We start from the raw sequence: 9694 nt of genomic DNA, 5'->3' as shown, positions 1-9694 counted from the left end.
ACCCTCTAAAACACTGAAGTTAATAAAAGTGAATGATGCTTCATGCTACTGTACCTATAAATCTAATACCATGTATAACTCAGAGATAAGGAATTATTTTACTTTACATATAGAGAAAGCAATTTTAAGAACTATTAATTTAATGTTTAATTTCTTATACTCTATTCCCTTAGGTTTAAAAAATAGTTTTGCTATTTTTAATCTGGGAGGTGTTAGAGACTTAATAGAAACAATTAAAAGCTCTACACCTTCAGAAAAAAAGAATCGGTTGTATATTAATTTGTTTTATTGGGAACTCACCCATGATTATTCTCAATAAGAATTTTTTTAATGTGTGTATGTTAATTAGAGATAGTACTGAAAAACCTCTCCATAAGTTTTCATAAAATTACGCTATGACTCTTCACAGAGAAGACCTGAGTTTAACAATAAGCTTATAATTCTAGTATTGACATTTGGATTAATAAGTTTCAGGAGTTAGACAAATTTTTAAAAAATATGCCTCTAGTTAACCAAAAAAGCAGTAGATATTTCAGGCTCCCCCTCCTGTTCCTAATCACATGCATGTCCATATGCACACACATACAAACACATACAGCCTCCTCAAAGCCAATCAACTGTCATAAAATAAACACCATCAACTTTAGATCTCCCATTTAATTTATTGAGAGATTAACCTTCCTCTATTAGCTTTTTTCTGTTTTTTTCCTTTCCCTTTGCTCTCCTTTTATCTCATTTCCTTCCTTCCTTCCCTTTCTCTACCCCACAATACTGGCCTTTGAAAGTCTATGTATGTTAATTTTGTAGATATTCAATTTTAATTTCTGAAGATCAAAATTAAAATAATGTACACTTTTGAATACTGGGCCTCAGTAGATGTGTCACTTCTGAGGTATGTACATTCTTCAACTAGGGAAAGAATTAATGTCAGAAAGGTAAAAATTCACCACAGTATTGTCCCTTTATTTTGACACCTAATGATGGTGAAAAAAAAACATTTGAGGCAGTTCTACACAGGCAGTGGAAAATAACTTAAGCAATTGAATGGGAAAATCAGTGATATTTCTCTTCTGAATTACTCGATGTATTAGACTATGTAGATACGACATGGAAATTTTTATTACAAGCCTGAGAAAACAGTCAAAAACCACTATGTAAGTATTTATGGTAAGAAATGCACAGATCGAAATGATTCGAACAGTGAGCTACTTGGACTAGCAACATTATTGCACTGCCTCAGACCTTTTGGACTAGATGTTAAGTAAGCAGTTGACAGTCACTTTTGTGCCGTGGCCTATGTACATGACACCATAACATAAGGTGTTGGTATAGCAAGATGAGACAATCACAATGGCAGCTTTTAAATGCAGCAGATATGGAACAGTGAACGCTGAGTTTTTACATAAGCTACATAGAGACAGTTAATACATTAGTGAGCTGACTGGGCAGCATAATGCTTTATCTGAATACTATCTGAGAAACTAGGAACTTGATTTTTTTTTGAGAAAACAAAGGAATACAGTATTTGTTAGGTTATAACTAAATAGTAATAAGATATAAACTGTCATGCAATTATGATTTAGAACATTTTTTTTTAGCATCATAATAAGCTGACTACAAGTCCAAACTAAGTTTTCATAAATTTACTAAGCAAGAAAATCCCAACTAACCAAACAAACAAATGCCTCAATTAAGCACACCAAAACCATCCAAATACCTCATTCAAATCAAAGTATATTTTCTGTTGATCAGTGATGATTACCTGACACTCTGAAGGTGAAATTTTAGTGTATCTTGGAAATTCCTTTGCTGCTTCAATGGAAGAATGTCCAAGTCAGCCTGCCTTTTTGGATGTTCGCAGCTCCTCCCTGGCACCACAATGCTCATCCTGCTTTGGTTAAGCACTTGTAGTTAAGAACTGTGCAATGTGCTGTGTTCCATGTGGTCCTTGGTTATCACGCAGCTCCATGGCTCTCGTAGGAAATAAAGGCTCTATCTAAATGTTTATGACCTGGCATTTTAAGTAGATTGAAATAGGAAATGAGCCTCCCTCTATGTTCCTTTTCTTGATCAATGAGATTAAAATTTTAAAAAGTAAGACTTTGGATGAACTGTATACTGATGACAGTCTAGACTTTAGATTTTCAAAACAAGACTTGAAAAAAAAATTTTTAACACTGAAACCTTTAATACTCTTTTTATAGTTTATTCTGACAAATACCCAATTATAGTAAAGATGGAACCCTATTGGTTTATGAATTATCTTATGAAATATTTCCTTACGTTTGCAAATACTTAAAGCGGAAAAATGGATTGATATGTTGAATATTCACATAATGATCAAGTATGTTTAAATCTGTGATAATCAGGAGACTGTGAAAGACTCTTCAAATAGATAGTATGTCTGAAGTCCTAGTAATTGTAGGAAGCTGATTTGCCTCCAGAATAAATTGATGTTTATCTATTTAACATAAAAAGTCAAGGTAATTAGGTAAAAAAAGTACTGCCTAGTTTTCATACCATGTTATTTGTCCTAGTAATGTCTATCTCTTTTTAAAGCCACATGGGAGTGGATATATATGTATAACTTAGCAAATAAAGTGCCTTCAATTTTATATAACAGTAAGCTATATTCACACATGCTTTTTAAAATTTTGACTGTTTAAGAAGCCACAGAAGACTTTTAGAAGACTAATTAGTGCACAAATGTGGATTGGATGATTTCTTTTGGAATACTTTTACAAAAGAAAACACACACCTCCTACTTGTATTGTGCTAGGTGCTTTATCATATACCATCTCACTTAAGTTATGTCTTTTTAAAAAACCTCATATAAATAATAAAATGAAAAATATTAATTTCAAATGATCATCTAAAGATAAGTTTACATAAAACAATTTTTAAAAATCCTAGTCCAAATGCAAATTTTTTGTAATTGGATGTACAGCAAAGCACAATTTTTCAGTATGGCTTTCACTCCAACCCTAATATCTTTTATAAAAGTTTTGTTTAAATTTCTATTGCAGGCCAGGTGTGGTAGCTCATGCCTGTAATCCCAGCACTTCGGGAGGCTGACGTGGGAGGAATGCTTGAGCTCAAGAGTTCGAGTCCAGCCTAGGCAACATGGCTAGACTTTGTCTCTTTAAAAAAAAATTAACCAGGTTTGGTGACCTGTGCCTGTAGTCTGAGCTACTCTGAAGGCTGAGGTGGAAGGATCACCTGAGCCCAGAAGGTTAAGTCTGTGGTGAGCCATGATTATGCCATTGCACACCAACCTTGGCAACAGAGACACCAACTCAAAAAAAAATTGCTATTATTTATAGTTTTGACTCAGAACCATATAAAAGCTACTAGAGTAATATCAGTTTTCCCTGACTGAAATATCTGTTACCATTGAAAATGATGAAAAGGGTAATATTGCTATTTTCCTTTTTGTATACCGCCCTGAAAATAGACACATGAACTTGGTACACAAACAAATTTAATGGAAAGTTTGCATTTAAGATGATGCCTTGCGACAAACTAGTGAATTTATTTCTTATCAACCCAGCTATTTACATTTGAAATTTAAGAACTTAATAGAGACTTAAGAAGTACTGTATTTTTTGTTAATCATGAAGAAAAACATAGTGTCATTGCTATGTTGGTCAAATCATATTATTACTGTGTTCTGTATAAAGACAGTTCCTATGCCCTTTACGTTTTCTGGGCTCCTGGACATCCTTCTGTTACTCTTGGTTTTGGGTTTCAAGTTTCTATGGCTAATGACCCATTGGTTCCTGCATTTGACTTGGTGCTTGGTATACTCTGATTAGGCATATCTTAGGGAAGGATTGTAGGAGGTGACAGTAGAGAGATGAAAACTCTGAATAAGCAGGCTCTGAGATTTGGTCACAAGAATCCATTTCCAAACCAGGATGGTGAAACAACAAGAAGGTGGAAGGGAGTGAAAGGGTTGAGGCTTGTCCACAAACGGTTTCCACTCTACTCTGGGATGTACTAAGTAATGTTAATAAGTTGCCCAATAATTTCCCCCTTTAAGCAATTTCTCCCACTCACTTTCATTTTTTCAAACAAAACAAAGCAAACATACAAGCAATGATATCAAACAGAAAAGACTCTGGATTGAAAGCAAGGTGCTAAGAGCAGACATGGCCATTATGTAGTTAATTAAAAGTTATTCAAAATGCTTTAGTGTGCTAATAATACCTTATGTTTGCTTAATAAACCTTTTTTACACATTCACTTTTGAATTTTTTATATCATACTTTTTATAAATTTAATAAGTTTGGAACTTGGCTGTTGTATGACAAACCTAGTATTTTGTAAGTTGCAAGTTTTCATTTTTCTTTCTTTGGTTTTGAACTAAATAGGCAGATTTTTTGCCAGTTCTTTAGTAAGATTTTCATAGCATATAGATTTTTGTTAATTAATTCTTCTGATTGCATTTGGTTGGATAAGTAATTTGGGTCATATTAGTACACATTTTTTTTTCTGTGTATTTGTTTTCCTTACAAATATTCTCCTAATTTCAATTAAACATTATGATGTGAGTATAATTTGTAGGTTAGCATATCTTGCAAATAAGAATGCAAGATGCATCTTGTGTTAAAGAAGGACCAGAAATCTGGCTGCAATAGAATTTCTAGCCAGAACCCTCACAGGGAGTTTAGAAACCACCTATATGTATATTTTTGACCATAGTCAATTCAGGAGTGCTTCAGGCTCTAGTTGTAAGCTTCAGGTAGAATGGAAATTGGATTTTTAAAATCGAATGGCTTTATCTTCACAATTCCACGGTTCTTAAAAGAAGAACAAACATTATTTTGAATTCTTATCTTTTTTTCACTAATGGCAGAAAGGTCAAAGTAGCATTTATTGCATATTCAGAGTGTAGACTGGGGCATTGCTAAGTATTTAGCTACACTTGTAATTCTCTTTGATTTATAGGCAGCAGATAGGAATACTATGAAAGTGTTCTGTGGAGTGTAGTAACAGTTCTAACCAAATATTTTTGATAAAGAAAAAAACATTAAGGAGTAATCATGGAAAAAACAAATGTCTGGAATGCATTCGTAGTTTTGGCTATATGCAGGACTAACTGAAAGTGGAAAATAGGGGAGAACTTTCTTTGAAGTCCTGATTACCACATTCTGTCTTGGCTGATAGAGTTCCACTTTCTTTCAGACTGGCTAGTAGAAGGCACTTGAAATAGAGAATAAGAAGCAGCACTGAAGGACTCATGATGTCCTTTCTGAACCTGTTCTTTTCCTTTGCATTGTTGTCTATTCTGTCTCTGTTTCCTGAGTCTTTATATTAAAAGTACCATTCCAAATCTGTTTTAGGTTGAACTGAAGCAAAAATAACTACAAGAGAGACTATTCAGCCATATAATTGGTCAGCATTGTGCACAGTAGATGGAAGATAAATTACATTGCTCAGATGGGCATTCAGCTTTTATCAGATCAGCAGGTTGTGATGGCTTCTATCTCAGCATACAGGGTAGGATGTAAAAAATTCAAAACATTTATGGGAAAAACGATCATTTTCAACATCATTTTTTTTTTGCTAGAATCGTCTTTTCCTTTGCTGAAGTGGGAAATGTCTTCACTTGAATACATTGTCACTAGATTTCATACAGCTACTGCAATTTTAAGCATCCATGCTTAGAAACTCTATGTGGTGGAAATTCAGATTCTAGATTAAGTAATGAAAAAAAAAAAAAAACTTGAGTCTGAGGGAAAATAAAAGGGGATTACAGAAATTCTCAGACAACAAACTCAAATATACTGTTATACTATTTCTAGTTCACCCCGTGGAATTGGATTTCACTTGGGAATATTTCTTCAGAGATTATATTCTAGACTGCTAAACTAAATAAACTTGCTAGACTGTAAACTTGAGGAATGAATGGTGTATAAGAGTGTATATGCATATAACTAATATAAATTTCTCTGCTTGAAAATACATTTAGTTTACTTACATTTTTCTTAGTCTTTCTTCCTTTTTTGGTACTTGTATCTTTTGCTGGTCTTGGGTAGTCTTACCATTGAAGAGAATCTCTCCATCTCCCTTTATTTATATGTATATTTACAAGTAAAAACCCTTTTAGACTTAATAAGGAAAAGGTTATGGCAAATAAATATTTATGAAATTAAGTCAGATTATTTTAAAAAGGCAAGTAGAAGAAATGTATATTGAACCTACTGGGGGTTAGTATTATGTCGCAATAAGTGCTAAACTAAACAATATGAGATGTTCACCAAGATTTTGGAGCTGGGACCTTTTTCTTCCTTCTTAGTAGGTATGAGATTTTAAACTTTTCCATTTTAATTTAGATTTTATAGTTTTCTTTTGCTTTCTTTTTGTTTTGTTTGGGGAAGGACAGTGCAGTGGCAAAATGCACATGGGTTTAGTGAATAAATCTCGAGTCAAGCTAAGAAGTTATTGAATACCAAATTTTAAATATTTTCCATTTAGAAATTCAGAGATCTAAGTGAGATTAGTAATACATCCCTAAACTGTTGCCTATAGTCAATAGGAAGTAAGAAACAGCATTAAGTGTTTTGCTTTTAACCATATAACCATCAAACATACTACTAAAATATAATTTTTCAATAGACTTTTTCACTGGTATTAAATTTTGCTCTAATTATGTGATAGACTATTATTAGCTATTTTGACACATAATATATCTAATTTTAAAAATTATTACTCATTTTATCAGATAATAAGGAAAGACAAACCATAACCTCCCTCAATCAGATTAAGACTTTGTTATTTCAAGCATGAAATCTAAACTATGATTAAAAAATAATTATATATTAGGCTTTATACCATCCATCTATTTTTGAGGAAAACGGCGCTTTGGAAAATGATTTCATTTGTTCCTGTCACATGCTTCCCTGGTTTGCTAATTAAATGATGCTTTTTTAATCTTCAAAGAGACATTTTTCTGTAAACCAAATCATCCTCAGCTTGGTTTTAATTGGGCCAGGCAGTAAGATCTATAAGGCCAAGCATTGTATACTACCACTAAGTTACAAAGCCTGATATAGAATGTTGAAATGTTCAACTTGCAGTTGCTAAATGAGAGAACAGTGAAATGATGATCAAATTCAATGAGATGATCAAATTCAATATTTTTTAAACTTAGAAATATTTCAAAAGTTTGATTTGCTTTTGTTTTAGAAGAATAAATGGCTTCCTGCAGCTCTCTGCCTAATGTGTATGTCACGCTACATCTTGAGCAATGAATTCTTTTATTTAACCAAGGGATGTATATCTTAACATCAGAATTCTGAATTGGCAAACATATGCCAAAAATGGTCAATGCCAATTATCTCCAATCTTCACCATTTGGTATGATCTTCTGCTGCTTTAAATAAACTGTGTGACTATAAATGCACCTCCAGTTTTATTTACATAGTTCAGATATTGATTTAAAAAAAGAAAATCTTAAGTAAATATACTTTCCTGTGGAATACCGGAATGCCAGACTTGAAGCCAGATGATGTGGATGAGGCCAGGTTCAACTATTCACCAGCGACCTGTGAACTTGGGCAAAATACATAACCTCTCTGGTTCTTTATTGATCATTCAAAAGACAGTTGTGAGATAAGAAATTATAAAATACTCTACATACATATGGCTTGTTTTCCCACAATTTACATTTCAAGAGAAAATCATCGAATGGTTGACTTTCCTCAGCCCACTGTTTTGACAAGAAGTGGACAGGAACAGACACTTGGCACTTGTTCTCTTTGTTACCAAACCTAGTCATATCAGGACAATGCTTGATTAAATATTTGTTTCAAAGCAGCTGGTGGTACTAAGGTGCAGAAATTTCTACGAAAGATGTTTGGAGACTAAGTCAACCAGAAACCCACTTCATATGTTACCCTTGTACGTGTTGTCCAACTCAGGACATATCTCGCAACCATTTTTAGCCTCTTATTACTGGTCTCAATTTTTAAGCTTAAAAAATACTGTTATAATTTGCAATGGTCGTCAAGAGACTCTGAAGAATCACATCAGCCATACCTAGAACTGTGTTATTTTGTGGTCAATCAAGTAGTCTTTACTCATTGACATTTGTCCCTGGCCACTGAGCTAGGTAACAATGAGTGAACTCTCTCAGCAGTAGAAACTACCACTGACCCTCAGGGACCCAATCTATGTTCCTGCCGTTAATGTAGTGCATTTCAAACTGGGGGGTATATTTTCCAGGGGTTACAAAAGATGTATTTAAGGACATAAGAGTATTAATATTACCAGTTGGTAAGTAATATAAAACATTATTTTAAAAAATATTTTTAAACATATAGTATGGAGCAAAATGCAGCATTTACATGAATTTTTAATGTAAAACATAAGACCTTAAAAGAACTCTGTGCTTGGTACATTCTCAGATCATTCCAGGCACTCATGTTTATTCTCTGTGCTAGATGCAGTTCATTGAAAAGATTTATGAAGTGCTGTACAAGTGCATCCTGGGAGCCTTCAGTCCCCAGGTTACCTCCCTGTGAAACATCAAAGTTAAAGATTTTTTAGAGAAGCTTTCTCTTTTTTTCCCAGCTGAAGACTTTTGGCTCAGAGGAACTAGGAAGAATGGAAGGATAAGCTTTCCCTGGATGCTCTTTAAAACTTAAAAAAAAATAACTTAGGATGAAGGAATAACGGTTTTTAGGGAGGATGCTTCTAGGGAAGAATGGCTAGGATTCCTTGACAATGTTCTCAGTAGAAGGCCTAATCGACATGTGAAAGATGGGCATTAGTCAACTCTCAGGGTAATAAGACAAGTCCACTTATGCAGACAGGTGAATAAAAAAAGTTGAGATTCATCCATAAGAGACATTAGAAAATAATTGCTTCATGAGGCTATGTAAAGAAAATGATTTTCATAAGTTATTTGCTATTCATCTAATAGCATATATACTATCTGCTTGACTTTGAAAAACTATATATAGAAAATTCAAACACTCTAGATTTACAAAAGCTGATTAATATTTAGTTTCAGACAATGAAATAAATAGTATTAATGCAAATATCAACAATTAATGACCACAAACTCTTAAAAGTTATGTTTCAAAATGAACATGAAAACCATAGGTAATTCTAAGCACAGTGAAAAAAAATGTTGAAAATTATTTTTAGCAGTAGGACTGCTTGGATTTCAACTAAGATCAAAACTTGTTTTTTTTAATTTGAGATATAATGACCAGATTCTGTTAATAAAGAAATGTTATTTTTTAAAGTCTTAAGTTAGATTCTAAATATTTGGGCTATTTTCTTTCCAATGGTTTTTTTCTTTTAAAAATAGAACAACACAGCCGGGCTCAGTGGCTCAGTCTGTAATCCTGCGCCTTTGGGAGGCTGAGGTGAGTGGATTGCCTGAGCCCGCGGGTTTGAGACTCGCCTGGGCAACTTGGCGAGACCTCATCTCTACAATAAATAAAAAATTAGCCGGGTGTGGTAGTGCGCGCCTGTAGTTCCAGCTCCTTGGAAGGCTGAGGTGGAAGGATCGCCGGAGCCCAGCAGGTCGAGGCTGCCATGGCCAGGAGCAGCCACTACACTCCAGTCTGGGTGACAGAGTGAGACTCCAACTCAAAAAAAAAAAAAGAACAACATTTAGAATTTTTCTTTAACAATAAATTGTGCTTCAAATTTGGGCCAGCATTTTTCTGACTATTTC

The sequence above is a fragment of the Carlito syrichta genome, unplaced genomic scaffold, assembly GCF_000164805.1.
Source record: "Carlito syrichta isolate Samal-C Ts95f unplaced genomic scaffold, Tarsius_syrichta-2.0.1 Scaffold304212, whole genome shotgun sequence".
In the NCBI taxonomy this organism is placed as follows: Eukaryota; Metazoa; Chordata; class Mammalia; order Primates; family Tarsiidae; genus Carlito; species Carlito syrichta.
Note: the sequence above shows the minus strand (reverse complement) of the source record.